At 37.9% G+C, this 24,251-nt stretch overlaps 1 long non-coding RNA gene and 1 gene segment (V, D, J or C); both read left to right on the top strand.

Annotated features, from left to right (window-relative positions):
• LOC309399270 (immunoglobulin lambda-1 light chain-like) overlaps window positions 1–2,795 on the top strand; it is a 205,068-nt gene extending 202,273 nt beyond the window's left edge. The window contains exon 4 of the V gene segment in view: window positions 2,194–2,795.
• A 2,078-nt stretch (window positions 2,796–4,873) lies between these two features.
• Window positions 4,874–8,984, top strand: LOC309399281. Its single transcript, XR_014176488.1, has 2 exons — window positions 4,874–4,915; window positions 8,383–8,984. It is a non-coding gene; the product is annotated as an uncharacterized lncRNA (long non-coding RNA).
• Window positions 8,985–24,251: the final 15,267 nt, after the last annotated feature.

Below are 24,251 nucleotides of genomic sequence, written 5' to 3'. Positions count from 1 at the left end.
AAATAATATATAGTCCAAGCAAAAGTCGTTATTTCTTTGCCAGATGTTCAGAATTCTGTTCTTTTTCTCCTTTGCGTGTTAAACAACAGATAGAAAATTTAGATCCTAAATATGTCTTTTCAAAGCGTAATTTGAGAAGGGTCCTTAAGGATTTGGTCGACAGTGGGGAAAATAAGTAACCTCTTATCATGAAAGATGCATTCGTGAGGGACATCTTGGCAGAATAACAGAGTTGGAAGGGACTTTTGAGGTCTTCTAATCCAACCCCCTGCTTAGGTAGGAAACCCTGCACCTCTTCAGACAAAGGGTTATCTAATCTCTCATTAAAAACTTCCAGTGTTGGAGCATTTACAACTTCTGGAGGCAAGTTGCTCCGCTGATTAATTGTTCTAACTGTCATTAGAATTTACTCCTTAGTTCTAGGTTGCTTCTCTCCTTGATTCGTTTCCACCCATTGCTTCTTATCCTGCCTTCAGGTGCTTTGGAGAATAATTTAACTCCCTCTTCTTTGTGTCAAGATATCGCAACACTGCTATCCTGTCTCCCCTAGTCCTTCTTTTCATTAAACTAGACATGCCCAGTTCCTGCAGCTGTTCTTGCTATTTTTTGGGCTCCAGTCCCCTAATCCTCTTTGTTGCTCTTCTCTGCTCTCTTTCATCTCTAAGAAATATTTCTGGTGGCATGCATGTCACATGTATTCTTTCAATTTGATGACTTGGAATAAGGAGATCAGAAGAGCATTTCATCAAGTTGGAACTCAACATAAATTGGAGATTTCTAAGATGTTTGGCACAAAATATTGAAAGGAATCTGAGTTAGGAGATTCGACCACACTATCTTTGACATTGAGTTTAAATGCTCTTAGAAAGTTCTGTTGATATCCACGAGAGGTATACTTGTCATGAAACTCTATTATTACTCCTTAGCTTTCATATAGAGGAAAAATGTGTTTTTCCAGGGAGAAGATTAATGTTTTTGGAAAGGATCATCATGTGATCGACTGTTCCACTAGGTAGAAGGAACATCACTGCATTCAGGAACTAAAAATAATTTACTTCTCTTTCTCTCTTTCTGAAACTCACATATGCAGGGAGAGAAACCAACGGGGGGGGGGGGGGTTGAGAATCTGAATATACAGAAGGCACTTCTTTCTCCAGGCATGGTAGAGAAAAAAATTAATTAAACAATAATAATTCTATTTTTATTAGGCATGTTAACAGGTCAGTGTTGAGGTTTTTAAATATAATTTAAAAACCTCAATACTTAATGTTACATGTAATAACAGCGGATAGAATTGTATAGGCCCAAAACTGGAAAAATGGAAATATACCCACCGAGGAAAGGGTAATGAAGGAAATATTAGACAGTTGAGATGGACAGGTCGACAATGGAAATTAAAGACAAAGGAGAAACAGAATCTACTTAATTTGGGATGCATGGTATATAGTTGGTTAGATAGCAGATGCAAGGATTAGAAAATTAACCATGATTAGAAATTAGAAAGAAGTACAAGTATAACGATAGACGGAAGAAAATTTATTGTAAATAATACTATGGTAAGATGTTATAAAAACGTAAAATGAAATATCTAGAATGATAATTACATAGAGATTTATGTTAGAAATATGGAAATCATAGTTGCAAACATGATACTTTATACTAGGAGACATAATAGTTACTTCTCCCTAAGGCATGCTGTGGTCCATATATTTGGTTGATACAATCTTCTCTGTCTCCTACCAAATGCAAGGAAAAATTTGATATTTTTGTCTTGATATTTTTCCCAGTCCCTCCTCCATAGTCTTGATGAGGAAAACTATCTGTATATTTATCCATCTAGTTACTCTATTAATGTTGCATTGAAGTTTTAAGGTGCTGTGTAGAACTTCATGAGATCTTCCTCTCTTCCAGGTCAGCCTCCGGTATCTCCTTCCCTAACCCTAACCCTAACCCTTTCTGGTGTTAGGATTCACTTCTGAATGCAAAGGAAGTCATTCTAACATTTCCTTTAGCTTTTTAATAATGTTTTTCTCTCTCTTAAGAAGTGGGTTTTGTGATTCTTGCCATCTGACCAATGCATTATCTTGAGAAATTTTGCCTATGTATACATTTATCAATCGAGTTCCTCTATCAATGTTGCGTTGAAGTTGTAAGATGCTGCGTAGAACTTCATGACATCTTCCTCTCTTCCAGGTCAGCCCACAGTATCGCCTTCGGTGCAAGTCTTTGCTCCTACCAAGGAAGAAGTCAGAGGCCAGAACCCGTATACTGCCGTGTGTCTCCTGACTGGCTTTCATCCACCTGCTTTCGCCCTGCAATGGAAGGGGGATGATAAAGTGATAGCATCTGGAGTGGAGACCACCAAAGCCAGCAAGCAAGGTGACAAATACCTTGCCAGCAGTTACCTGAGATTGAGTGAAGCTGACTATGGAAAATATGAGATGTTCACCTGTGAAGTGACACATGAAAGGAAGACCATTACGAAGACTGTGCCAAAATCTGGAAGTTGTTAACTCTATGATGAGTTCCTTTCCTGCCATCAGGAATGAGAAGAGTCCCATCTGCTGGGGTCTCAAACATTCTTTCCCAAACTTCTCCTGACAACAGACAGGAAGAAAGTGTCCCTTTTCTCATTCGTTCTTTCCTAAGTTGAGCTTTATCCCTAATGTCTCTTTCTATTCCAAGTAGTTACACCCTTTGTATTCCCTCCATCCTTTCATCCTATGAATCCCTCCCTCCCCCTTTGATCTTTAAGAATCTACTGTCAGCATATTAATAAAGATGGATTTATTTCATTTGTGTGCCTGTTGTATTAAATTTATCAACAATATGGAGCTGTATTAAGCTTCCCTGTCTCCGGGGGGGAAATAGTCTCTTTCCAAGATCCTATTTCACACAGTTAGCCACATTTAATGGGGGGGAATTTTAGGTCTGATATCAAGAATCATTGTTGGATTTTGGATCCCTGTATAAGTGTTGCATTAAATTCACACATGAATTGTTCTCAAGTTTGAAATGAAAATGCCTTTTTTTTAGTAGTAATGTTAGCAGATTTGGGAAGATATGAGATCATAGAGATTCTTCCAATAATTCTAAGCAGTCCTCCAGCTATTATCAATATAGGATTAGGTGGAATGGGACATTTCAATCCTATACACTATATTTATCTATCGATCAATCATATTTCTTCTATCTATCTCCCTCTCTCTCTCTAATATCTATCCATCTATCTATCTATCTATCTAGCTCTATCTAGCTATCACCTATTATCTATCAAACTATCTGTCATCTGTGTGCTCTCTCTCAAGTCATCAAGTATAAAAATACAGTCCACCATTAATTCATGTAAAAAGTGGCATTAGAAACATATATAAAAGGAAGAAATCCTATAAAGTTAACAATTCCTGGAAGGATCCAAGCAAGACTAGAAGTCAATGTTTGGCCAACCACCTTGATGTTGGTTCATTTAATAAGAATACTTCCATCTCTCCATCCTGACTGGTTATCAGTTTCAAGAATTGGTGTTTAAGCTCTGATTTTGACAGCTCAAGTCCAGAGGACATTTTTAATAGATTCAACCTCTAGGGTTGACCAAATACATATCCATGAAAGAAATATCAATCAGCTGTCAGTAGGGCAGACTCAACCTAGGAACCCCACGTACAGAGACCAAGTTAATGGCTTCCATGGGTCGGTTGCACATTCAAAGTTATTTGGAGATGATTATTGTTCCATTGGCCAGGTTGAACTTGCTTAAGTCTTCACAAGATGCTTTTCTACCATTCTTAAGAGTAAATTCCTCATTTTCTGAGGACAAAATATAAAGGGGGGGAAGGAAACAACATTTGAGGAACCACCTTAGTATCCCAGATTCTTTTCACCTCTAAGAATCAATTCAAATCCAACTGCAGTGGCTCAAACATTGCCTTTCCACTCATTCAAGAAAAAATCCCTGGATCAAAGTTGAAATCTTGGAAGATATTTACCACTTCTCTATATTTCAAAACCAATTTTACGTCCTATCCCAGAAATTTCATGAAAGGACACGTTCTAAAGGTCATCACATAGCCACAATGGGGCATTCCAAGTCTTCATACTAGCCATAATAATAATAACATCATGAAATGACCTCTTATATTTACAGTTAAGGTATCTTGCATATGAGCAGGTAGAGAATTGTAACTCATCCAGAAAAATCTCAGGTGTCCTTATTAGAAAGTTCAACAGGTAGATCTGAATACCAGCAGGCATAACCCATGGTCTAGGGCCTTCTTGGAAGTATTCCCAAAATAAAATGTCTTGAGAAATTGAAAGCTATCTATCCTGCATAATTTCAAGCTCAAGGACATTTACAATCAGAAAACAGGTCCATGTTTGGTGAATCTACTCAACAGGCCTAGGGTTTCCATTCATCAAAAACAGAAAGAGCATAGACAAAACTTCAGTACCTAACAAAGTAACTTGTCACACTTCTTAAACATAGTTTAAATTCACAAAACTGTAAATGCTGCAGACACTTGAGCTTCTTTCATACAACGCAATCTTGAAGAAATAAAGGTTCTCATCTACCATCTGTCTGTATCCAGAAAGCAATCATTTCAAGAATGGAACTTCTTGGATGACCTAAGATCTTCATAAAAAACCAACAGGCCCTTCTTTTAACACCTCCAAAAATGGTCTATTGCCTTTTCTTCCAAAATGCATTCCTTGGGACTGAAGAAAATTGAAATATCCATGTCAAAGACATCAGCTGTTGTTTGATCTCCTGTCCTGTCTTAATATGAAACAGAGGTCTACTGTTTTCTCTCTTTAAAATCTCTGTGACTTTTTTTGCTATGAAATGACACCAGGTTTTTGTATAGCTATGCATCACTGTGGTATGTCTTCGGAGGAGGAACCCAACTGACTGTCACAGGTAAGTCAATTAATTGACCTCTAAACTTTCTTCCTGAATGTGGTATTTTCATTTTTCCATCTTTTATCTCGTCTTCACCTACTTTGACTCCTTGCGATTTGATATTACGGTTGCTTTTGATCCATCGAGGATAATGTTTTTCCATAAGAACTGAACATTGAGACCAGGTCAGGACAAGTTAATTCAAATCATCTTTGTTGTTCACTGAGATCTCGAAAAATCTTACTTAGGGCTACTTTTACACTCAGGAGTAACTATTCTTTGGGTTAAAAAAAACTGAGAGATTAATTTGTATTATAATCTTTTTAACGGAACTGAATGAGGCTGATTGAAAGTTTGATATTGTCTTTGTGTCGTTATATTTTCACGGTAAGTAAGCCAAAGAATGATATGATATATTATCAATACAATACATTGCTTGATTGTTTGGTACTCAAAACATCCCATCTTCTTGAGAGATAAGGCAGAAACGATTCATAAGTATCGGGGTCATATTTTTTTAATCTAACCTCATCAAAATTGCATAGGAATGTTGGAATGTTTGATCAACAGTCCATTGTTCGTTCCGAAATCAATCCATGTAGGGAGTCAAATCTTCACTTCATATCTTGAGGTTTTCTTGTTTTATTTGTTCAAGTTTGCTACAGCTCCAACTCTAATGGACTCAGGGCAGTGATCTCCCTTTGATTGAAAGGGGATCTGCAGCAGGATCTAACATTAGATCTCTGGTTAGATTCAGAGCTATGTTGATGATTATCTAAATTATGCACCTCAGCCTTTCAGAAAAATATTCAGATTCTGCCACCAAGTTAGGAGGAATGCTTCAGCCTTAAGATGTGAGTGTCTCTCAGATTCTGTGCATAAGTGATGTCGTATAGATATGATGTGTGATATTAAATAAATAGCATATGGATCCAGGGAGATACCAGGCACATTCATTTCTCTTTGGCTCAAGTTTGCAGAAATGGATATTTGAATGAACCATCAATTTCTCAGGTAGTGGGGGGGGGGTTCCTAAAGAACCTTAAAAGGGGGTTAATGAATGTGGTGTGATTGTGGAGGAAACAGAAGTAGTATTAATCCCCCGTGGTGGAATGATTGTCTACCCAACTTTCATTCCAGCAAGTCCTACAAGAGTTTGGTCAAATTGTCTTTTCCGATTTTGTCCAAACTAATAAATTCAACCACCTTCCTATCAACCATAATTCTTGTTTCTTCCCCTAAACATCCCATTGGGATAAGCCTTTAAATTCAAACCATTCATCTGAAATAAATAATATATAGTCCAAGCAAAAGTCGTTATTTCTTTGCCAGATGTTCAGAATTCTGTTCTTTTTCTCCTTTGCGTGTTAAACAACAGATAGAAAATTTAGATCCTAAATATGTCTTTTCAAAGCGTAATTTGAGAAGGGTCCTTAAGGATTTGGTCGACAGTGGGGAAAATAAGTAACCTCTTATCATGAAAGATGCATTCGTGAGGGACATCTTGGCAGAATAACAGAGTTGGAAGGGACTTTTGAGGTCTTCTAATCCAACCCCCTGCTTAGGTAGGAAACCCTGCACCTCTTCAGACAAAGGGTTATCTAATCTCTCATTAAAAACTTCCAGTGTTGGAGCATTTACAACTTCTGGAGGCAAGTTGCTCCGCTGATTAATTGTTCTAACTGTCATTAGAATTTACTCCTTAGTTCTAGGTTGCTTCTCTCCTTGATTCGTTTCCACCCATTGCTTCTTATCCTGCCTTCAGGTGCTTTGGAGAATAATTTAACTCCCTCTTCTTTGTGTCAAGATATCGCAACACTGCTATCCTGTCTCCCCTAGTCCTTCTTTTCATTAAACTAGACATGCCCAGTTCCTGCAGCTGTTCTTGCTATTTTTTGGGCTCCAGTCCCCTAATCCTCTTTGTTGCTCTTCTCTGCTCTCTTTCATCTCTAAGAAATATTTCTGGTGGCATGCATGTCACATGTATTCTTTCAATTTGATGACTTGGAATAAGGAGATCAGAAGAGCATTTCATCAAGTTGGAACTCAACATAAATTGGAGATTTCTAAGATGTTTGGCACAAAATATTGAAAGGAATCTGAGTTAGGAGATTCGACCACACTATCTTTGACATTGAGTTTAAATGCTCTTAGAAAGTTCTGTTGATATCCACGAGAGGTATACTTGTCATGAAACTCTATTATTACTCCTTAGCTTTCATATAGAGGAAAAATGTGTTTTTCCAGGGAGAAGATTAATGTTTTTGGAAAGGATCATCATGTGATCGACTGTTCCACTAGGTAGAAGGAACATCACTGCATTCAGGAACTAAAAATAATTTACTTCTCTTTCTCTCTTTCTGAAACTCACATATGCAGGGAGAGAAACCAACGGGGGGGGGTGGGTGGGTTGAGAATCTGAATATACAGAAGGCACTTCTTTCTCCAGGCATGGTAGAGAAAAAAATTAATTAAACAATAATAATTCTATTTTTATTAGGCATGTTAACAGGTCAGTGTTGAGGTTTTTAAATATAATTTAAAAACTTCAATACTTAATGTTACATGTAATAACAGCGGATAGAATTGTATAGGCCCAAAACTGGAAAAATGGAAATATACCCACCGAGGAAAGGGTAATGAAGGAAATATTAGACAGTTGAGATGGACAGGTCGACAATGGAAATTAAAGACAAAGGAGAAACAGAATCTACTTAATTTGGGATGCATGGTATATAGTTGGTTAGATAGCAGATGCAAGGATTAGAAAATTAACCATGATTAGAAATTAGAAAGAAGTACAAGTATAACGATAGACGGAAGAAAATTTATTGTAAATAATACTATGGTAAGATGTTATAAAAACGTAAAATGAAATATCTAGAATGATAATTACATAGAGATTTATGTTAGAAATATGGAAATCATAGTTGCAAACATGATACTTTATACTAGGAGACATAATAGTTACTTCTCCCTAAGGCATGCTGTGGTCCATATATTTGGTTGATACAATCTTCTCTGTCTCCTACCAAATGCAAGGAAAAATTTGATATTTTTGTCTTGATATTTTTCCCAGTCCCTCCTCCATAGTCTTGATGAGGAAAACTATCTGTATATTTATCCATCTAGTTACTCTATTAATGTTGCATTGAAGTTTTAAGGTGCTGTGTAGAACTTCATGAGATCTTCCTCTCTTCCAGGTCAGCCTCCGGTATCTCCTTCCCTAACCCTAACCCTAACCCTTTCTGGTGTTAGGATTCACTTCTGAATGCAAAGGAAGTCATTCTAACATTTCCTTTAGCTTTTTAATAATGTTTTTCTCTCTCTTAAGAAGTGGGTTTTGTGATTCTTGCCATCTGACCAATGCATTATCTTGAGAAATTTTGCCTATGTATACATTTATCAATCGAGTTCCTCTATCAATGTTGCGTTGAAGTTGTAAGATGCTGCGTAGAACTTCATGACATCTTCCTCTCTTCCAGGTCAGCCCACAGTATCGCCTTCGGTGCAAGTCTTTGCTCCTACCAAGGAAGAAGTCAGAGGCCAGAACCCGTATACTGCCGTGTGTCTCCTGACTGGCTTTCATCCACCTGCTTTCGCCCTGCAATGGAAGGGGGATGATAAAGTGATAGCATCTGGAGTGGAGACCACCAAAGCCAGCAAGCAAGGTGACAAATACCTTGCCAGCAGTTACCTGAGATTGAGTGAAGCTGACTATGGAAAATATGAGATGTTCACCTGTGAAGTGACACATGAAAGGAAGACCATTACGAAGACTGTGCCAAAATCTGGAAGTTGTTAACTCTATGATGAGTTCCTTTCCTGCCATCAGGAATGAGAAGAGTCCCATCTGCTGGGGTCTCAAACATTCTTTCCCAAACTTCTCCTGACAACAGACAGGAAGAAAGTGTCCCTTTTCTCATTCGTTCTTTCCTAAGTTGAGCTTTATCCCTAATGTCTCTTTCTATTCCAAGTAGTTACACCCTTTGTATTCCCTCCATCCTTTCATCCTATGAATCCCTCCCTCCCCCTTTGATCTTTAAGAATCTACTGTCAGCATATTAATAAAGATGGATTTATTTCATTTGTGTGCCTGTTGTATTAAATTTATCAACAATATGGAGCTGTATTAAGCTTCCCTGTCTCCGGGGGGGAAATAGTCTCTTTCCAAGATCCTATTTCACACAGTTAGCCACATTTAATGGGGGGGAATTTTAGGTCTGATATCAAGAATCATTGTTGGATTTTGGATCCCTGTATAAGTGTTGCATTAAATTCACACATGAATTGTTCTCAAGTTTGAAATGAAAATGCCTTTTTTTTAGTAGTAATGTTAGCAGATTTGGGAAGATATGAGATCATAGAGATTCTTCCAATAATTCTAAGCAGTCCTCCAGCTATTATCAATATAGGATTAGGTGGAATGGGACATTTCAATCCTATACACTATATTTATCTATCGATCAATCATATTTCTTCTATCTATCTCCCTCTCTCTCTCTAATATCTATCCATCTATCTATCTATCTATCTAGCTCTATCTAGCTATCACCTATTATCTATCAAACTATCTGTCATCTGTGTGCTCTCTCTCAAGTCATCAAGTATAAAAATACAGTCCACCATTAATTCATGTAAAAAGTGGCATTAGAAACATATATAAAAGGAAGAAATCCTATAAAGTTAACAATTCCTGGAAGGATCCAAGCAAGACTAGAAGTCAATGTTTGGCCAACCACCTTGATGTTGGTTCATTTAATAAGAATACTTCCATCTCTCCATCCTGACTGGTTATCAGTTTCAAGAATTGGTGTTTAAGCTCTGATTTTGACAGCTCAAGTCCAGAGGACATTTTTAATAGATTCAACCTCTAGGGTTGACCAAATACATATCCATGAAAGAAATATCAATCAGCTGTCAGTAGGGCAGACTCAACCTAGGAACCCCACGTACAGAGACCAAGTTAATGGCTTCCATGGGTCGGTTGCACATTCAAAGTTATTTGGAGATGATTATTGTTCCATTGGCCAGGTTGAACTTGCTTAAGTCTTCACAAGATGCTTTTCTACCATTCTTAAGAGTAAATTCCTCATTTTCTGAGGACAAAATATAAAGGGGGGGAAGGAAACAACATTTGAGGAACCACCTTAGTATCCCAGATTCTTTTCACCTCTAAGAATCAATTCAAATCCAACTGCAGTGGCTCAAACATTGCCTTTCCACTCATTCAAGAAAAAATCCCTGGATCAAAGTTGAAATCTTGGAAGATATTTACCACTTCTCTATATTTCAAAACCAATTTTACGTCCTATCCCAGAAATTTCATGAAAGGACACGTTCTAAAGGTCATCACATAGCCACAATGGGGCATTCCAAGTCTTCATACTAGCCATAATAATAATAACATCATGAAATGACCTCTTATATTTACAGTTAAGGTATCTTGCATATGAGCAGGTAGAGAATTGTAACTCATCCAGAAAAATCTCAGGTGTCCTTATTAGAAAGTTCAACAGGTAGATCTGAATACCAGCAGGCATAACCCATGGTCTAGGGCCTTCTTGGAAGTATTCCCAAAATAAAATGTCTTGAGAAATTGAAAGCTATCTATCCTGCATAATTTCAAGCTCAAGGACATTTACAATCAGAAAACAGGTCCATGTTTGGTGAATCTACTCAACAGGCCTAGGGTTTCCATTCATCAAAAACAGAAAGAGCATAGACAAAACTTCAGTACCTAACAAAGTAACTTGTCACACTTCTTAAACATAGTTTAAATTCACAAAACTGTAAATGCTGCAGACACTTGAGCTTCTTTCATACAACGCAATCTTGAAGAAATAAAGGTTCTCATCTACCATCTGTCTGTATCCAGAAAGCAATCATTTCAAGAATGGAACTTCTTGGATGACCTAAGATCTTCATAAAAAACCAACAGGCCCTTCTTTTAACACCTCCAAAAATGGTCTATTGCCTTTTCTTCCAAAATGCATTCCTTGGGACTGAAGAAAATTGAAATATCCATGTCAAAGACATCAGCTGTTGTTTGATCTCCTGTCCTGTCTTAATATGAAACAGAGGTCTACTGTTTTCTCTCTTTAAAATCTCTGTGATTTTTTTTGCTATGAAATGACACCAGGTTTTTGTATAGCTATGCATCACTGTGGTACACCTTTGGAAGTGGAACCCAACTGATTATCACACGTAAGTCAATTAATTGATCTCTAGTCTTTCTTCCTGAATGTGGTATTTTCATTTTTCCATCTTTTATCCCGTCTTCACCTACTTTGACTCCTTGCGATTTGATATTACGGTTGCTTTTGATCCATCAAGGATAATGTTTTTCCATAAGAACTGAACATTGAGACCAGGTCAGGACAAGTTAATTCAAATCATCTTCGTTGTTCACTGTGATCTCGAAAAATCTTACTTAGGGCTACTTTTACACTCAGGAGTAACTATTCTTTGGGTTAAAGAAAAACTGAGAGATTAATTTGTATTATAATCTTTTTAACGGAACTGAATGAGGCTGATTGAAAGTTTGATATTGTCTTTGTGTCGTTATATTTTCACGGTAAGTAAGCCAAAGAAGGATATGATATATTATCAATACAATACATCGTTTGATTGTTTGGTACTCAAAACATCCTATCTTCTTGAGAGATAAGGCAGAAACGATTCGAAAGTATCGGGGTCATATTTTTTTAATCTAACCTCATCAAAATTGCATAGGAATGTTGGAATGTTTGATCAACAGTCCATTGTTCGTTCCAAAATCAATCCATGTAGGGAGTCAAATCTTCACTTCATATCTTGAGGTTTTCTTGCTTTACTTGTTCAAGTTTGCTACAGCTCGAACTCTAATGGACTCAGGGCAGTGATCTCCCTTTGATTGAAAGGGGATCTGCAGCAGGATCTAACATTAGATCTCTGGTTAGATTCAGAGCTATGTTGATGATTATCTAAATTATGCACCTCAGCCTTTCAGAAAAATATTCAGATTCTGCCACCAAGTTAGGAGGAATGCTTCAGCCTTAAGATGTGAGTGTCTCTCAGATTCTGTGCATAAGAGATGTCGTATAGATATGATGTGTGATATTAAATAAACAGCATATGGATCCAGGGAGATACCAGGCACATTCATTTCTCTTTGGCTCAAGTTTGCAGAAATGGATATTTGAATGAACCATCAATTTCTCAGGTAGTGGGGGGGGGTTCGTAAAGAACCTTAAAAGGGGGTTAATGAATGTGGTGTGATTGTGGAGGAAACAGAAGTGGTATTAATCCCCCGTGGTGGAATGATAGTCTACCCAACATTCATTCCAGCGAGTCCTACAAGAGTTTGGTCAAATTGCCTTTTCCGATTTTGTCCAAACTAATAAATTCAACCACCTTCCTATCAACCATAATTCTTGTTTCTTCCCCTAAACATTTAGCCATTGGGATAAGCCTTTAAATTCAAACCATTCATCTGAAATAAATAATATATAGCCCAAGCAAAAGTAGTTATTTCTTTGCCAGATGTTCAGAATTCTGTTCTTTTTCTCCTTTGCATGTTAAACAACAGATAGAAAATTTAGATCCTAAATATGTCTTTTCAAAGTGTAATTTGAGAAGGGTCCTTAAGGATTTGGTCGACAGTGGTGAAAATAAGTAACCTCTTATCATGAAAGATGCATTCGTGAGGGACATCTTGGCAGAATAACAGAGTTGGAAGGGACTTTTGAGGTCTTCTAATCCAACCCCCTGCTTAGGTAGGAAACCCTGCACCTCTTCAGACAAATGGTTATCCAATCTCACATTAAAAACTTCCAGTATTGGAGCATTTACAACTTCTGGAGGCAAGCTGTTCCACTGATTAATTGTTCTAACTGTCATTAGAATTTACTCCTTAGTTCTAGGTTGCTTCTCTCCTTGATTTGTTTCCACCCATTGCTTCTTGTTCTACCCTCAGGTGCTTTGGAGAATAGTTTGACTCCCACTTCTTTGTGTCAAGATATCGCAACACTGCTATCATGTCTTCCCTAGTCCTTCTTTTCATTAAACTAGACATGCCCAGTTTCTGCAGCTGTTCTTGCTATTTTTTGGCCTCCGGTCCCCTAATCCTCTTTGTTGCTCTTCTCTGCTCTCTTTCACCTCTAAGAAATATTTCTGGTGGCATGCATGTCACATGTATTCTTTCAATTTGATGACTTGGAATAAGGAGATCAGAAGAGCATTTCATCAAGTTGGAACTCAACATAAATTGGAGACTTCTAAGATGTTTGGCACAAAATATTGAAAGGAATCTGAGTTAGGAGATTGGACCACACTATCTTTGACATTGAGTTTAAATGCTCTTAGAAAGTTCTGTTGATATCCACGAGAGGTATACTTGTCATGAAACTCTATTATTACTCCTTAGCTTTCATATAGAGGAAAAATGTGTTTTTCCAGGGAGAAGATTAATGTTTTTGGAAAGGATCATCATGTGATCGACTGTTCCACTAGGTAGAAGGAACATCACTGCATTCAGGAACTAAAAATAATTTACTTCTCTTTCTCTCTTTCTGAAACTCACATATGCAGGGAGAGAAACCAACGGGGTGTGTGTGTGTGTGTGTGAGAGAGAATCTGAATATACAGAAGGCACTTTTTTCTCCAGGCATGGTAGAGAAAAAAATTAATTAAACAATAATAATTCTATTTTTATTAGGCATGTTAACAGGTCAGTATGGAGGTTTTTAAATATAATTTAAAAACCTCAATACTTAATGTTACATGTAATAACAGCGGCTAGAATTGTATAGGCCCAAAACTGGAAAAATGGAAATATACTCACAGAGGAAAGGGTAATAAAGGAAATATTAGACAGTTGAAATGGACAGGTCAACAATGGAAATTAAAGACAAAGGAGAAACAGAATCTACTTAATTTGGGATGCATGGTATATAGTTGGTTAGATAGCAGATGCAAGGATTAGAAAATTAACCATGAAAGATGATTAGCAAATTAGAAATTAGAAAGAAGTACAAATATAACGATAGACGGAAGAATATTTATTGTAAATAATATTATGGTAAGATGTTATAAAAACGTAAAATGAAATATCTAGAATGATAATTACATTGAGATTTGTGTTAGAAATATGGAAATCATAGTTGCAAACATGATACTGTATACTAGGAGACATAATAGTAAGCATAATGTAAAAAACTGTGAGTATAACCAGTATATTGTTGTTGCAAAGCTGAATCTGTGATGTAAAATGAAGAAAACTGTCTAATAAAAATACTACTAATAATAATAATGCTGGCAGGACGCTGGCAGCAAACCGTATCAACCATTAGCACCAGTCAGTGGTATTTGTGATGCATTTTTGAATGTTCAGTTGACTGAGTTTCATGTTTAATGAAAAAAGTAAATCATAATAATAATTCATAATTGACATAGTAAACCCAGTTACTTCTCCCTAAGGCATGCTGTGGTCCATATGTTTGGTTGATACAATCTTCTCTGTCTCCTACCAAATGCAAGGAAAAATTTGATATTTTTGTCTTGATATTTTTCCCAGTCCCTCCTCCATAGTCTTGATGAGGAAAACTATCTGTATATTTATCCATCTAGTTACTCTATTAATGTTGCATTGAAGTTTTAAGGTGCTGTGTAGAACTTCCTCTCTTCCAGGTCAGCCTCCGGTATCTCCTTCCCTAACCCTAACCCTTTCTGGTGTTAGGATTCACTTCTGAATGCAAAGGAAGTCATTCAAACATTTCCTTTAGCTTTTTAATAATGTTTTTCTCTCTCTTAAGAAGTGGGTTTTGTGATTCTTGCCATCTGACCCATGTATTATCTTGAGAAGTTTTGCCTATGTATAAATTTATCAATCAAGTTACTCTATCAATGTTGCGTTGAAGTTTTAAGGTGCTGCGTAGAACTTAATGAGATCTTCCTCTCTTCCAGGTCAGCCCGTATCGCCTTCGGTGCAAGTCTTTGCTCCTACCAAGGAAGAAGTCAGAGGCCAGAACCCGTATACTGCCGTGTGTCTCCTGACTGGCTTTCATCCACCTGCTTTCGCCCTGCAATGGAAGGGGGATGATACAGTGATAGGATCTGGAGTGGAAACCACCAAAGCCAGCAAGCAAGGTGACAAATACCTTGCCAGCAGTTACCTGAGATTGAGTGAAGCTGACTATGGAAAATATGAGACGTTCACCTGTGAAGTGACACATGATAGAAAGACCATTGCGAAGACTGTGCCAAAATCTGGAAGTTGTTAACTCTATGATGAGTTCCTTTCCTGCCATCAGGAATGAGAAAAGAGTCCCATCTGCTGGGGTCTCAAACATTCTTTCCCAAATGTAGTTTGATCAATAACACCTCTTTCTATCCCATGTAGTTACATCCTTTGTATCCCCTCCACACCTTCGCCCTTCAAATCAATCCCCCTCACCTTTGACCTGTTAGATTCTACTGTCAGCAATGAATAAAGATGGATGTATTTCATTTGTGTGATTCATCAAATTTATCAAGAATACAGGGCTGTGTAAACCTGCCTACCTCGGTGGGGGGGGGGGGGGAATGGTCTCTTTTCAAGATCCTATTTCACACAGTTAGCCACATTCAATGGGGGGGGATCAGGTCTGATTCTCTTGAGGATTTCAGGAAGTATCATTGGGTTTTGGATTCCTACATGGGTGTTGCATTAAATTCATACATGAATTGTTCTCAAGTTTGAAATGAAAAAGCCTTGTTCTTTAGTAGTAATGCTAGAAGATTTGGGAAGATATGGGATCATAGAGGTTCTTCCAATAACTCTAACCAGCTCTCCTTCTGATATCAATATTGAACATCTCAGTCATATTATCTATCTATCTATCTATCTATCTATCTATCTATCTATCTATCTATCTATCTATCTATCTATATATCTATCTTTTATCTATTTATCTTATTTATCTATCTGCAGTCCAAGGCTAGGTCACAAATTCAAGGCTAGGTCACCATCAATTCATGCAAAAAGTGACATTACAAACTTATAATGTGCAAACATATAAACTATAAAGATGACAATTCATGGAAAACACTAAAAACGTGTTTTGCTCTGATTTCACGAGTACAAAGGCCACTTCAAAAGGTTGTGTGAAGCAGATTCAACATCTAGGTTTGAGCTAATGCATAGCCACTTCATCGTATGGGAGACCAGCATATCAACCAGCTGTCACCAAACCAGAATCCCGTTAGGAAACCTATATTGAAAGTCCGGTTTAATTGTTCACACAGGCGACTTGCACATTCAAAGCTATTTGGACACCATTGCTATTCCTTTGGTTAGGCTGAACTTGCTTAAGCCCTTCACCAGTTTTGTGTCATTGTTCAGAGTTATCTCATTATTCCTTCAGGACAAAATATAAAAGGAGAAAAAATGGAATTAACATGGATGGTTTTTAAGGAACCATCTCAATATCTCATATTTGTTTCAGAACAACGAATCACTTTAGATCCAAATGGCTCAAAAGTTGCATTTCTACTCGCGCAAGGAAAAAAAAAATCATGGATCAGGACTTAGAAGACATTTCAAAACTCATTTTAAAACCTATCCCAGAATTTTCATGAAAGTACACATTCTAAAGGACATCACACAACCACAATGAAGCAGTCCAAATCCCCACACTAACACAACATTGAGATCATGGTATGATCGCTTATATTGACAGTTAAGTAAACCTCAGTTAACCATCTAGATAATTGTTACTCTTCCAGATAATTGTTACTCTTCCAGATAAATTTGGTTGTCCTTATTAGAAATTCAACAGGTAGATCCCAAAGATGCTTTTTCAAGAGGCTATTGGTCTTTCTGGTTTTTCTTTGAAGGCATTTCGCTTCTCATCCAAGAAACTTCTTCAGCTCTCAGCTGAAGCAAAACGTCTTCCAAGAAAAACCAGAAAGTCCAGTTGCCTCTTGAAAAAGCACCTTGGGGCAACCATGAGCTGCATGACTGAGAATCTTCATAGACATTCAACAGGTAGATCTGAATACCAGCAGGCAAAAGCCCATGGTTCAGAGCCTTCTTGGAAGTGTTCCTCATATAAGGTGTCCTGAGAAATTGAAAGTTATCTATCCTGATTCACTGAGCTTCCAACCTCAAGGACATTTAGATGGGATAAATCAGAATCAAAAAGGAATAACCTCCTAGGAGTCCATTTCTGATGGATCTACTTAAAACTACTCCTAATGGTGGACCACATAAATTATAATACGGTGGTCAAAATGCACTTCAAAAAGAGATCTGGTGCATTGGATTAAATTCATCAGAAACAGTTAAAGCATCAACCAAACTTCAACACCTACAATCTAACTTGTCACACTTCTTAAACAGAGTCGACATTTGCTAAATTGGAAAACACAGAAGACATTTGAGATTCTTTCACACAACTCAATCTAGAAAGGAATAAAGGTTCTCTCATCTACCATCTCCCTGCATCCAGAAAGGAAATGCTCCCAGAATGGAACTTCTTGAAGGACCCGGGATCTTTATAAAACACCAATTGGGCCTACCACTCCCGAAATGGATCCTTGGTTTCCCCCCTTCCAAAGTACAACCCATGGGATTTAAGGAACGCAAATTGAAAGGACCATGTGAAGGACTTCAGCTGTCCTGTTCTGATATGAAATATGGGTCTATGGTTTTTCTCTTTAAAACCTCTGTGACTTTTTCTGCTCTGAAGTAAGGCCAGGTTTTTGTATAGCTTTGTTTCACTGTGGTGGGTGTTCGGAGGAGGAACGCAGCTCACCGTAACAGGTAAGTCGATGAATCGATCCCAAATCTTTCTATCTTCCTGTGATATTTTCATTTTTTTCCGTCTTTGTAGCCTTCTTTTCCTACTTCGACTCCATGCAATTTGATTTGAGGTTGCTTTTGATTTATCAATAATTATGGTTATTTTTCAATGAGAAGTGAACTTTTAACGCAGGTCAGGACAGATGAGTTCGAATCTATATTACCTGTTCTTTCCTCTTCTCAGGTAAGCCTTGATTTTAACGGTCAATGAGCTCTTGAGAAATCTCGCTGGTGGCTAATTTTACATTGAAAAGTAATTATTCTCAGGATTAAAGAGATTAATTTGTATTGTGTATGTACAATAATTTGTACTCTTCAGTGGATAGGCTGAAGGTTTGGTATTGTCACTCTATGGATAGATTTTCCAGGTAGAATTAATTAAGCCAAAGTATGGTGCGTTATCAATTGCTTGATCATTTGATAATCCAAATACCCTTCTTAAAGCAACTGAGAGATAAGGATTTAATTTTACCTCATCAAAACTGCATATTAATGTTGGTTTGCCTAGTCAACAGTCCATCATTCATTCCAAAACAGACCATCATGAAGTTGATCAGACATGCCAACATTAACATGTAATTTTGATGAGGTAAAGTTAAATCCCCTGTCTTATCTCTCATTTGTAGGGAGGCAAATCTTCGCTTCGTATTCTGAAGTTTTCTTGGTGGTTTTTTTTCCCTTTGTTTCATTTATTTATTCAAGTTTATTATAGTCACTCAGCTCCAGTGGAGTCTGGACAGTGATTTCCCTTTGATTAAAAAGAGATTTGCCACAGAGTTTGGTCAAATGGTTTTCCTCGTTTGTCTCAAATAATAATATCAAGCAGCTTGCATCAAATCATAATTCTTCTTTCATCCGTGAAATAATTAAACATTGAGGTAAGTGTTAAATTCAAACAATTGATCACAAAGAAGTGCAAGTAATGGATTAGAAAGGTTCGTGTTATCTGTTTTTCAGATATTCAGAATTTGGTTATTTTTCTCCTGCAAGAGTTAAACAAATGATAGGAAATGTTTAAAAAATTAGAACAATTTGAGTGGAATACCTTAAAGAATTAATCAACTGGGTGAGGGGGAAATGGTTGCCTTCTTTCAAAGAGCAAAGTGCCTTTTGTTAAAACATCTGCAAGAAATGTCGTTGGCTGCATTCATCTCATATGTATTTTTTTCAATATGGGTGACTTTGAATCAGGAGATCAGAGGGCATTCTGAACATTTCACCAATATTGGGCTGAGGGAACCAACTCAGAACAGGTTTTCAAGTCATGTCTTATCAAGTTGGATTCCGACATAAATGGGAGACCTCTAAGGTATTCTCCAATGGGACTGAGCTTGTCAATCAGAAAGGTTGGCAGTTTGGTGGTTCGAACCCCTAGCGTCACGTAACGGAGTGAGCTCCCGTGACTTGTCCCAGCTTCTGCCAACCTAGCAGTTCGAAAGCATATAAAAATGCAAGGAGAACAAATAGGGACCATCTTTGGTGGGAAGGTAACAGCGTTCTGCGCGCTTTCGGCGTTGAGTCATGCCGGCCACATGACCATGGAGACATCTTAGGACAATGCTGGCTCTTTGGCGTTGAAATGGAGATGAGCACCGCCCCCTAGAGTCAGGAACGACTAGTACATATGTGCAAGGGGAACCTTTACCTAAGATATTCTCCACAAAATATCAGATTAAATCTGGGTGAGAAGACTTGACCATACTTTGTTTTGCATTGAGTATAAAATTCTTTGGAAACTTAGGGTGATGTGTGTATGGAGATTCTCATCCATAGTTGTCCCAAAGGTGCTTTTTCAAGAGGCAACTGGACTTTCTGGTTTTCCTTTGAAGATGTTTCAAAGCTGAAGAAGCAAATGAGAAGCAAAACGTCTTCAAAGAAAAAAAAAACCAGAAAGTCCATTTGCCTTTTGAAAAATCACCTTTCGGGGTGATATCAAAGATATCATAATTCCATGAAACTCAACTCTATTTCTACTCTTTCATTCCTTTGTGCAGTAAAAAATATGTTTCCCAGAAAAATGATTCATGTTTCAGCTCAGGCAATTGTTTGTTCTACCATGGAGAACAAACCTCACTGCATCCAGGAACTAAAAATAATTTATTTCTCTTCCTGCCTCTGAAGTTTACACACGCAGGGAGAGAAACCAGCAGGAGAAAGAGCAAACCGATTGTACAAAAGGCACTTAGTTTCTAATCTTTCCCTGGCCTGGTATAAAAAAAAAGATTAATTAAAGGATTATAATTCATCATTGGTATAGTAAATCTATTTACAAGCTGTCCCTAAGGCATGCTGATGTCCAGATGCTCTGTTAAAGTTTTCTTTATTTATTTAGTTTGTCAAACATGTACAAGATAACAGGTTATAAGTATAAACATGGACATGAACCAAGGAAATGAATACGAATAAATGGGGACAGTAGGACAGGGACAGTAGGCACGATGGTGTCCTTATGAACCCTTTTACGGACCTCTTAAGAAGGTCCACAGTAGACAGTTTAAGGTTAAAGTTAAGAAGGTCCACAGTAGACAGTTTAAGGTTAAAGTTAAGAAGGTCCACAGTAGACACTTTAAAGTTAAAGTTAAGAAGGTCCACAGTAGACACTTTAAGGTTAAAGTTAAGAAGATCCACAGTAGACACTTTAAGGTTAAAGTTAAGAAGGTCCACAGTAGACAGTTTTAGGTTAAAGTTTTGGAGGTTTGAGGATGTAACAACAGAGTCAGTTGCTATTTCCATTTTACATTTATAATTCCTACAACCTAATGTTACGCATACCGTATAAATATTCTACTTTCATTCATTATTCCTGTTCTCTACCCTATAATACCATTTATCCCACACTATAAGGTATTCTTAATCTTCTTCACCTTGCAGTTTGAAAGTTAATTTGACCATTTCCGCACAGTCCAATACTTTTTAAATTCTCATGTTTTCGGAAGGTATGCTGTCTAATTTCCAACTTTGAGTCTATGTTGCTCTTGCTGCTGTCAGTATATGTATTATAATATAATTGATTTCTTTGGCAAACGTTCCTCTAATTATCCCTAACAAAAACATCTCTGGTTTAAATTGAATTTGAAGGGCCTGTTATTTCTTGCGTTGAAGTTTTAAGGTGCAGGGTCGAACTTCATGAGATCTTCCTCTCTTCCAGGTCAGCCCACCGTAGCTCCTACGGTGCAAATCTTCGGTTCTTCTGAGCAAGAAATCAAAAGCCAGAACAAAGCCACAGTGGTGTGTCTCCTAAGCAACTTTTACCCGCCCGGCTTCACCCTGAAATGGAAGGTTGATGGTACCGAGACCACATCTGGAGTGGAGACAACCAAAGGCACCAAGCAGGGTGACAAATACCTTGCCAGCAGTTACCTGACCAGGAGTGCTTCTGATTATGGAGATCATACCTACGTCTGTGAAGTGACACATGATAGGAAGACCTTTACGAAGACTTTTTCGGGATCTGGAAGTTGTTAATCCCAACTTGTACCCTGTCCTGCCATTCAGGCAGGAGAAAAAGAGTACCTTCTCCTAGAATCTCATTCATTCTTTCCTAAGCTTAGCTTGATGAAAAATGTCTCTTTCTATACCCAGTAATTACCTCTTTGTATCCCCTCCATGCCTTCGTCCTTCAAATCAATTTCCCACTTGATCTGTTAGATGCTATTCTCAGCACATGAATAAAAGTAGATCTATTTCATTTGTGCGATTGTTTCACCAAATTTATTCGGTTGTGGGAAGACAGGTTTTGTGGTTGCAACATTTTGTTCCTCATAGCTGTCAGCTAGCTCCAATACATGAGCTGAATCCCTTGGCACTGAAGAAAGGTGGCATAGAGTGTCAGATGCCGTGATGTTTTTTTTTGTACATTTATCCATTCACACATGTTGTTCCCCCTCTGGTTCCCAGCTTCTGTCAACCTAGCAGTTCAAAAGCATGTAAAAAATGCAAGTAGAAAAATAAAGACCACCTTTGGTGGGAAGGGAACAGCGTTCCGTGCATCTTCAGCGTTGAGTCATGCCGGCCACATGATCACAAAGATGTCTTCGGATAGCGCCTGCTCTTCAGCTTTGAAATGGAGATGAGCACCGACCCCTAGAGTCAGGAACAACTAGCACATATCTGCAAGGGTAACCTTTATCTTTACCTTTACGGTTGAATTAAAATTTTGGCTTTCCACCTACAAATTTTGGCTTCTCTCTGTGTCCATGAAATTAATTTTTCCACATTGTACCCTCATGAGAAACATTTCCATCATTCTCTTCAGATGCTTCAGCTTTTTTAGACACAGTTGGTGACCTGATCTGGGATAAATATTCCAAGATTAAAACTCACACTCGACCACTGTGGTTCAGGACCTGAAGAACACAAGGATATATCACCATGCATCATTGACCTGTGACTTTTCACATTGAGTGTCTTCCTTATATTGGAATATGTTAAAGCGGGCGTGGTGTGTTGGAATCTTAGAAATTGCAGACCCAACGTATCTCAAAGGGGGAGAAACAATGATAGATCATGTTTAGATCACTTCCAAAACTTTGTTGTCTGGGATAACCCATCAGGAGCCATTTGTAGGTTAGCCCTGGGCTGAAGGTAATCCTACTTTTTTAGATTTAGAAGAACATCTAGAATAGCTTGGGCCTCTCGTATCTACACCAAATTCCTTGCACCAAAGAGAGGTACACCTCATTTAACAATCAGCATATACCTCCTGGAATATGGTCTTATTTTGGACTTGGAAGACAAAAAACATTGATATGATTTTTTTCTTCAAAGGACTAGGAACAACAAAGCCTATAAAGACAATCTGTAGGTGCCTCCAAACCAGGCCACCGTTGGCTTTTAATGCCAATAAGACAATGAGGCAGCCTCCCCAATATACAATTATCCCTCTTCATAACAAAGTTTAAGGAAAAGGTTTCACAAGTGACTTTTTGTCTAGGTTGGTAGGAGGACTGGTTCATGTCCAAGGAATAGACCACAAGGATCTCAAGGGTAGCATTCCATACAATGACCTCTCCTCAATCAAATTATGAAATGTATCAAGGGCCATCAAGCCTTTCTTTGGCTTTCCATGATTTCATCCATTCTTCCTAAGATCTACTAGACAAAACTGATGGAGAAGTACCAGCTTCTCATTTAGCCTCACCACAACATGGTGGCCAATACTATCTGTGCCCACAACGCTGGTCAATAATTATTGTTGAGGGACTCTCTGACACCCCTTGTTATCATTCCATGAACTTGTATATGGAGATTCTCCGTCATTCAGGTCATGGTTGTCCCAAAAGTGCTTTTCCAAGAGGCAATTGGACTTTCTGGTTTTTCTTTGAAGACATTTCGCTTCTCATCCAAGAAGCTTCTTCAGCTCTAAGAGAAATGTCTTCAGAGAAAATCCAGAAAGTCCAGTTGCCTCTTGAAAAAGCACCTTTGGAATTCCATGAACTTCATATCTTTCTGGGATTTCACATAAGCTCCATAGTGGAAAACCAGCATGAATCTATGGATGTTGGATTTGGGATGGATAACCCAAATCAGTTGGGCTTGAAACAGATGGAACTCAGGTGGACTAGATACATCAATTGGGAGCCACAACGTGGATGGCTTTATGTACATGTTTTCAAAAAATGAGATAAATCACCTTTAATCAGATATAATATTTAATAGTTTTTTCCATGCACAACTATGGAACTGACATTTCAGCATCGGTAGAACTAACCTCAAAAAGGAATTGCCCACAGAAGGAATGCAAAGGTTGACCCATTCCATGGATTCAAGTAGAAAATTCTACTTTGGGTGGAAATTGTGTCCCCTGAATTCTAGTTAACAAAAGCCCAGGTGTAACCCTCCATGGACAGCCAACATGCTCATTATATGATTAATTAAAACACGTTTCTGGAAGAGGTGCCTTACAGGTAATCAGGGAGGTGCTTACACCCAAATAATGATCTAATGCCTTAGATTTAATTTATAAGAAACCCCTTCAATTTAGACAATATTCTGCCTACAAAAACATTTCTCAGTCTTCTGCAACTGGCTATATCACTAGAAGCTGTTTTGTGACTCTTCTGTATAATTCAATGTAAAATGAATGATGGCTCTGGTGATGTGTCCTGTTTTCTTCATCTATCAGTGGACTGCATCCATTGGATTGTCTTAAATGATCTTCTTGACCATGAATGGCTCCAGTGATGTCCATGCATGAACCATTTACACCACATCATTTTTGTTCTTCCAGGACACAATGATGGCTACAGATCCATTCTGACATTTTATGAAACCCAGTACTTGTCCAAGGTGGGATCCATCTTCAGTGAATTGTTATGAAATGAGAGCAGGTTTTTGTATGAGTATATTTCACTGTGGTTCGTCTTCGGAGGTGGAACCCAATTAACCGTCACTGGTAAGTCCATTTATCCTTCTCATCTTTCCCTCTGCGTAGCATTTTGTACAGTTTTTCCATGACTTTTTCTTCTTTTTCTGTCATCCAGCCGACCTTAATCTTTTCTCTTGCCTAACCATTGTTGATTAACTTCACAA

The sequence above is a fragment of the Natrix helvetica genome (assembly GCF_964273705.1).
Source record: "Natrix helvetica genome assembly, chromosome: 14".
Classification (NCBI taxonomy): domain Eukaryota; kingdom Metazoa; phylum Chordata; class Lepidosauria; order Squamata; family Natricidae; genus Natrix; species Natrix helvetica.
Note: the sequence above shows the minus strand (reverse complement) of the source record. Positions and strands in the feature narration are given on the sequence as shown.